Consider the following 8,693-nt stretch of genomic DNA (forward strand, 5'->3'; position numbering starts at 1 on the left):
TACAGCTGATTTTCCACAGGTGGCATCACTTGCTGGTGACACGGAGGCATTTTAGCCACCTCCCAAACACTGAGGCTTCTCCTGGGAGGAGCCTGCAGATCCCCAGTCCAGCCTCTGCACAATGATGCTCCTCAGTGTCACTCCCGGCTTGCTGCCCTAGCCTCTAACTCTGGCCAGAACCTCGCTGGATTGTCGATAAATGTCACCCATGCACCACGTCTAAGCTTGGGGTCCAGATGTGACCATGGTTCTTATTTTCTTCCCATCGATGGATTGTTTGATCTTCTTGTAATTGTGTTGGCAGGAAGGCCAGTACCGCCCTCTTGAGGCCTCCCCGATCCGCCTCTGTCTATAACTGTCCTGGCGCCCCAGGGGATCGGGTCTGAAGCCTGGCAGTCAGACAGGAGGATGACAGCTGGAGAGACAGGAATCCACTCCTGCTGTGGCTTCTGCTGAGGCTCGATGTGGCCATACAAACGGATCCCACAGGCCCTGACGTCACTTGACTCGCTGCAGGGATGCTCCCACACTGCCCCATTCCCCCGAGAGACCGAGGGCTTTCTGCTTGTTCCCGAAGGCCCCATCCCCGAGGGGGCACTGGGTCCAGTGGAGCTTCCAGCCTGGTTCCCCGCCAGCCCTTAGGGCTTTGGTGGGGCCTGGAACATCAACTACGCTCCCCTTAGGGGCCCGTTTATCCTTTCCAGCCAACAGACCTAGGTCATAAGCACTTTAACTCCCCTGAGGGTGTTTTCCTCACTTCAGGGGCAGTGAGGACTGGGTTTCTTCACACTCCAAGTGCCCCCAGTCTGGATGCAGACAGTCTGGCTCTCCCCCAAGTCCTGCAGGTCCCGGCCACACCTGCTGCTGGTCACTGAGTCTGTGCTGTGTTCTCTTCCAGGACAAGAGGTGCACTCTGCCCCCCACCCCGCCCCCACCAGCGGTGGCAGAGGCGGCGGACAGGCAGGTGAGCTGGGGCCTGAGACTGTGCCCGCAAATCAGCGCCCCAGAGGCCGCTGGTGACTAGAGGGACCACGGGGCAGAAGGTAGCATGGGAAGGGAGGAGGAGGAAGGTTCAAGATAAGGAGATGTAAGGGGGAACGGATAGCAATGTGAGGACCTCGACCATGAAAGGGAAGAGACAAGACAGAGACAGCTGGAGCAGTGTCGGCGTTAAAAGTTGCGGGCTTTTTTTTTTAATTTTATTAATTACCAATATATATTGACAGATTTCTTATTTTATTAAAGATTATGTGCCATGTCATACAACAGGATATAGTATGTTATTATTTATTAAATAATACATAATAGAAAATATACTTGCATATTATGTTCTGTTTATTAGCAGATAGTATATAATACATATGTAGGTGTTTATATACATAATATATCATTCATGCATCTATATAATATATAACCCATAACAAATAACGTAAGACTATGATTAATATATAATATAACAAGATTACATAACAATAATGATGTAATATTACCCATTGTATGTTTTGGTTCATGACACATTCTCATCATAGGTGCCTGTCAGAGGTATTTATGTATTAAAATTAATATTATAAGACACATTTATGAACATATCACCCAGCATCATAACAGGAATATTGACAGTGACATACTGTGTCCTCTTTCCCTATCCTGCACTTGGCCTCTTCTCACAGGAAGTAACCAGCATCCTGAATCCTGGCTTACCCTTCTCTTGTGTTATTTTCACACACACAATATTTAAGATCAGTTAAAACAAATGAACTGCAGGTACATGCAACGAAATGGATGAATCATACACTCTATGTTAAACTGAAAAAGTAAGCCCTAGAAGGTAGCCTACAGTGTGCTATGCTTTTAACTTTGTATATATATGTCAACTAAACTCACTAAATTAAGAACAACTACAGCTAGAGTGCAGGTGGGAGAAGGACAGATGAAAGGTGAGGTGAGCAGATTTGCTGCAGGTGAGCGAGTTTCTTTCCAGTAACATGTCATTCTCTCCAAAGCAGGAGGCAAGGCCATCTGCTGGGAGTCAGGGAAGAGACAGAGGGAAGCTTAGACGTGTGCAGAGAGCAGAGAATGTTGACACCACTGAGTGGTAAGTGGGGAAATGTGCTCACAAGAGAAATCCTGGAGGATTGCCTGGCAGTGGCAACATGGTGGGCATTGATTTGTAGTCTTAGAAATCTGTGCTGGGAGAGCCTGCTGCCTGCAGGCTCAGAACAAATAGAGCTGGGTGAAGCGAGATGGAAGTCGTCCTGGTGAGGAACTGAAAAGATCAAGGGTCAAGGGGGTTTTGTTTGTCATAAAGAGAGTGCTGACTGTGGATGCAGAGCTGGAAGGTGGGGAAGTGGAAGTAAGAGGAACGTGGACAGGCAGGAAAGCAGAGGAGTCAGTGCTTGATGCCCCAGTGAGGGTGAAGGAGGGCCAGGGAGGCTGGTGGAGAAGCAGCTGGACGGCTAGAGGTAGGCACTTAAAGGAGACAGGCTGGACCTGGGTGGAGACACGCCCGGGTATGAGCCCGGGGGTAGGATGAATGGGGGGTGGCTGGCTCAGGCTGATGGAGAAGAAGACCCTAAAATGACCATACTGGTTGGTGGAGGGAGAATGAACTTTGACATCTTGATGGTAGGAGGTGAGGCAATACAGAGCTGGTGGTCCAGGTGCTCCTGACTGAGGCAGATGAGCAGGGAGGCCAGGGTGGCAGACACTGCTAGGAAAGGATCTGGGTTTTCCAGGTGCTCCCAAGAGAGGAGGAGCAATGATCTGAAGGTGGAAAGTGAGCACAAGGAGGTCAACCCAGGCTCCTGATCAAATGGGGGGGTGTGAGGGGGCAAAGCGTCAACTCCAGAGATGGTTACCCAGGAAGCAGGGACCACGGGTGAAGTGAGGGGACACTCAGAGAAGAGAGGGAGAAAAGTCTTCTGGGTGTATGGGGAAGAGAGGTCCCAGGACAAAGGAGCACAGAGGCACAGTGATGAGGATGGTCTGGCTCTATGGTGACACTGAAGGGATGGCTGGATCTTTGTCCTGAGGGCTTAGCTTGGGGGGACTACTGGCCTCATGAGGACTCCCCTCTCAGCAGCCAGGAAAGACTCTCCCGCTCCTGAGAGCTGTGTGGCCACCACTGTTCCCGGAGGGCCTCTGCCTCCATCTTCTCTTATCAGACTTTTCTGCCCAGCCCCCGACTGCCAGCGAGGGAGCCTGGGCCTCGCAGCTGCTTTCCGTGGAGGGACACAAGCTCCCTGGAGAAGCAGGCTGATCTTACTTTTCTCCGTAAACCAGAGCCTAGCAAAGCGCCAGCCCATGCGTGAGCCATGTAGGGGCTCGGATACTTACTAAACTAACTCAAAGCAGTAGAATAGCAGAGCTGGAGGAAGTGACCACTGAGCTCACAGAGTTCACTGCCCACACCCCCATTTGACAGATGAGGAATCAGAGACCAAGCAGTGAAGCAGCCTTGGCCAAGGTCACGCTGCTCTTAAATGCTGGCCTGTGTCAGGCATGCCAAGTGATGAGCTGCAGTGAAGGGGCTGAGAGAGGGCTCTGGGGCCAGACAGCTTGGGTTCAAGTCCCAGCTCTGCCATTATTAGCCGTGTGATTAATGAATGTCCTTACCTTTAAAGTGGAACTCATAGTGGTGCCAACTCATTGGGTTGTCGTGAACACAGCGTTCCTGGAACAGCAGGACAGAGTTCTGTAGGGTTTGCTATTGCTTTGGTTACTATTATTATCACCAAGTGAACCCTGAAATAAAGAACAAAGGCAGCAAGAATTTTTATTTTAAAGGATTTTAAAATCCTCTGATGAAAGTTTCATTTCATCTATTCAAGTTTGCCTTTGACCCTTACTAACAACTACACAATGGATGACTTTTGAGGCAATCTTGCTTCATGTCTTTAATTCTCACTAACGACACAGGCTATTTAACAGGCAGCAGTTTCTTTTCCAGGAAGAGGGACAAAAAGTTAAAAATGACTCAGTGCCTCTCGGTCTCCAGTGAGTTGGTTGTGACCTGTCAACCCAGCTTTGGGGAAGTGCCCGCTCCCCCTGGGCTCGCTAAGCTGCCCCCCGGACTCCAGGGGGCGCTGTACCCCCACATGAATCCAGTCTCTTGGTTCCTATCTTGCTTCAGATCCCTCAAGGACTGCCTATGCCCCAGGGCCCCTTCTGCCCCACCAGCCTTGGCTGCTGGACTCCAGGACACTATCCTGGGTCTCATCCATCCTCTGTTCCTACGCCCGCCCCACTACTCTACATTTTGTCCTTCAAGTGTGGGCTCCTGTGGCTCGCCACACAGCAGAGGTCTCCCTGTCCTCCACCTAGGGTAACTGCATTGTCCTGCAAGGTGCCTAGCGAACCCGTGTGGAGACAGGAAAAATACAGAACAACAGGTGCTCAGAGGGGCTGCCTTTCCCACTGCAGGGGCCCTAAAGGGCTTCCTTCCGGCTGGTTATTCACAGGCGCTGAAGCTGTGGAATCTCGATCTCACCAATCTAAAGGACATCATCACTAATTACAAAAGCAATCATTTCTTCAGTAGCAAATGGAGAAAAGACTTTGTGTTCCCACCTCCAACTTTTTCCCCCTACCTTCAGATGTTTCTCATCTCTGGGCAAGGGTAGAAAGAAACGCACAGAATATTATTTTTCAATGTTTTTTCCCACTCTGAAGATTGCTTTCCCAGAACCGATGAAGGCTAGAATGGTTTAGCTTTCCTGGACTGAGTTTTCAGAGGCCTAGGGGGGGAGGAGGGAGGTGAGATAACTCAGCAATATTGAACCTAACAGAGACATTAAAAGGTTCTATTCTAAACAGAAAGGAAGCAGGATGCTATAGAAACAGGAAAACCACAGTTGGAAATGCAATAACGAGTTACAAGAGAATAAACATAAAGATGTAAAAATGAAAAAGGACATCAAAATAAAAAAAGGTGGGAATGGGAGAGGGGGGCAAGAAAATATAGATTTTTTTCTTTCTTTTTTTTCTTTGTTATTCTTAGGATGTGTTGGAGCCTACGTGATTATCAGTCTAAAGGAAATAGATATAGTAATGGGTTGATATATTTGAAGAATAAGGTAACCACAAATCAAAAACATACAATAGAATCGCAAAAAAAACAAAAAGAAACAAACTCAAAATGGCTTAAAGACTTAAATATTAGACAAGACAGTATAAACTTCTCACAAGAAAACATAGGCAAAACATTATTTGACATACATCTCAGCAATGTTTTCCGAGGGCAATCTAAGCAACCCAAGCAACAGAAATAAAAGCCAAAATAAATAAATGAGACCTAATTAAACTTATAAACTTTTGCATAGCAATAGAAACCATAAGTAAAACAAAAAGACAAACTACGGAATGGGAGAAAATATTTGCAAATGATGAGACTGACCATGGCTTAATTTCTAGACTATATAAATAGTTCATACAACTTAATAAGAAAAAAATAAACAACCAAATCCAAAAATGGGCAGAACAACTAAAGAAGCAATTCTCCAATGAAGACACACAAATGGCCAATAGGCATATAAAAAAATGCTCAATATCGCTCAATTATCAGAGAAATGCAGCTCCAAACTACAATGTTATCATCTCACACCTGTCAGAATGGCCATCATTCAAAAGTCCACAAGCCATAAATGCCGGAGAGGCTGTGAAGAAAAGGAAACCCTCCTACAATGTTGGTGGGAATGTAGTTTGGTGCAGCCACTGTGGAAAACAGTATGGAGATTCCTCAAAAGGCAAAAAAAAAAAAGAAAAAAGAAAAAGACTTATCACCTAATCCAGCAGTCCCACTCCTGGGCATATATCCAGAGGGAACCTTAATTCCAAAAGATACCCGCACCCCAATGTTCACAGAAGCACTGTTTACAGTGGCCAAGACATAGAAGCAAACTAAACGTCCACTGACAGATGACTGGACAAAGATGTGGTATATAGATATAACAGAGTATTACTCAGTTGTAACAAAGAAGGAAATAAGGCCATTTACAGCAAGTTAGTTGGAACTGGAGATTATCTCACTAAGTGAAATAAGTCAGACAAAGACAAGTATCATATGATATCATTTATATGTGGAATTTTTAAAAAATGATACAAATGAACTTATTTATAAAACAAAAACAGACTCACAGACTTATAAAACAAACTTAGGAGTTTGGGATTAACAGATACAAATTACTATATGTAAAACAGACAAACGACAAGGATTCACTGTAGAACACAGGGAACAATATTCAGTATCTTGCAACCTATAATGGAAAAGAACCTGAAAAAGAATAGACTATGTATATGTACAACTGAATCACTATGCTGTATACCTGAAACTAACAAAACATTGTAAATCAACCACATTTCAATTTAAAAAAATTGATAAGCTCTAAATAGCTTTATTCAAAGAAAATCTTGAACTGTTCCCTCTTACAAAACTTAAAATGGGTAGTTTGAGCAGGACCAAATTATACTGGCTGGGCAGTTACATATCTTCTCCAGCACGTGGCCTATGCTACACACACATCGTGTTTTCCTACAGGTAAGAACAGCCCTGACTGCACAGGGAGCGAGTCCTTCTGGGACAAGGCCTATGTGGCAGTGTCCTCCTTGTCACTACTCCATCTCACTAGGAGGCCAGGTTTTTCAGAGGTGAGGGGACATAGAGCTCCTACACTTCAAATTGACTTCCCGAAAAAACTATGGAAAAACCAAATTCACCTGCAGTGTGGGAAACTTGAGCAGGGCCCCTAAGCAGACCGACAAGCCCAAAGTAAGATGGCCCGATGTTCATTCGGAACCAGAACAACGACCACCTGGCCCCAGTTAAATGACCACCACCTCACCTGCAATGAACTGCTCGTACTCAGTGTCAGGGATGTTTCTTTTGAGACTTGGGAGGTCAAAGGAGTCGGACCAGGGAATCCAGACCTGGTTGATGTCGGGGTTCTGCCAGTGGTAGAGGTGGCCCCAAGGGGATAGCACCAGTACCGGCTCTTCCATCTCCAGCAGGGTCTTCAGGAGGAAGGCAATGTGGATGCAGACGTTCCTACGGAGGCTGAAGCCCTCTGGAGGGTTGAAGTCACACAGAAGGTACCTGGCAGGGAGCAAAGGAGGGCGGGTCTTCAAGGCCAGGCCTCTGCACAGGAATGCCGGCTTAGATAGAACAGATACAAAGGGAATCCCTGCACACCCCATGGCCTAGACTCCAGACACATTCAGCAGCTTCTGGTTTGTAAACTGGAGGCACTGCCCACCCATCTCCATGTGGCCAATTACTTCAAGTCCGGGAGCAGTTGCGGAAGACATCTTGGCATCCGTCTAACACCACTAAGCACCTGACTAGCACCTGAGAACCCGTTCTCCAGGGGCTCTCAAACTTCTTGTTCTACAGAACCCTATACACTCTTAACAATTACTGAGAACTCCAAAAGGCTGTTATTTATGTGAGTTAAATCTATCAATATTTCCTGTGTTAGAAGTTAAATAAGAAGTTAGAAAAAGTGTATGAATTCACTTAAAAATAATAACAATCTACTATATGTTACCATTAATACTCTTAAACAAAATATAATTCTATTTTTCAAAACAAAAACCATTAGTGAGAAGAATAGCAGTGATTTTAATTTCTGCAAATCTCTTTTGGACTGGTGAGAGCTGAATTCTCCTATCTGCCTCTGCATTCCCTGTTTTGTGATATCACAGGCCAGGTTTTCCCTGGAAAACCCCACAGGAACTCGGGAGAGCAAGAGTGTGCAAAAGGCAGGTGACATCCCGGCGTTTCTATGAAAATGGTCTTGCACCACCGGGGCCTTGGATACACTTTCAAAACTGCTGCCCTATCCTAGGCGAGACTCTTCTACACAAGAGACAGGCAAGGGTCCTGGATTCTGTAATGAGTTACCGCCACCACACCCCTCCCTTCTGTGTGTTTCTCACAACCTCCATTACTGCAGATGAGGATTTAATCCTCAGCTGGGGCCTCTAATCCCAGAAGACTGCTAACTTCAAGAGAGAGGGTCCCATCTACCACCCCTACACCCCGCATAGTTTATTTTGAGTCAAGCCCTAGATAACTGCTTATCGGCACTGACCCTTGTGTCTTATTCCTGAGGTTGACTGAAGGAACCAACATCTGGATGGAACTGAAATTTCCCTGCAGATAAACAAGGCTGATAAACCACCCCATTCCAACATCTGATTCTGGGGCTCTTCAAAACCCGGGTAAGGCCCCGCTTCATCTAAGATGGGTCCTCCGCCTGCCCTTCCCGGGGGTTTCTGGGAGGCCGCGGCCACCAAGGGCGACCCAGACTCGCGGCCCCAGCCCCAGGGCCTGAGGGGGAGGAAAGCTTGAGGCTGTGCCCAAGCCCTGCCCCGCTCCGCCCCAACACGCTCCCCGGCACCGCAGCCCTCCCCGGCCACCACCCCAACCCCCATCCCACCCCGGTTCATGTCCAACGGCCCCGCCGATGGCGCGGACGTACGTTTACCGTCTGTGGGACGCCGCCCCAGACAGGATGTCTGCCGCCGACTGACCAGGCCAGAACTAGTCGCCCGGCCGTGCAAGTCGCCATCCCCAGCAGCAAGCACCGCCATGGTCCCTGGCAGCTACACACTTCCGGAGCCCGCTCCCCGCCCCAGAAGCGCACGCCGGTCCGCGCGGAGCGCGGCGCCTGTAACCATGGCAACGCCGCGGGGCC

General features: G+C 47.7%; 1 long non-coding RNA gene across 1 annotated transcript; it reads right to left on the reverse strand.

Moving 5' to 3' along the window:
• Positions 1–1,377: 1,377 nt before the first annotated feature.
• LOC140694606 (uncharacterized) lies at positions 1,378–8,693 on the reverse strand. Its single transcript, XR_012070191.1, has 4 exons — positions 8,478–8,693; positions 6,840–7,090; positions 3,616–3,744; positions 1,378–2,763 (listed from the first exon to the last, which is right to left on the reverse strand). It is a non-coding gene; the product is annotated as an uncharacterized lncRNA (long non-coding RNA).

This window comes from Vicugna pacos, unplaced genomic scaffold (genome assembly GCF_048564905.1).
Source record: "Vicugna pacos unplaced genomic scaffold, VicPac4 scaffold_65, whole genome shotgun sequence".
NCBI lineage: Eukaryota > Metazoa > Chordata > Mammalia > Artiodactyla > Camelidae > Vicugna > Vicugna pacos.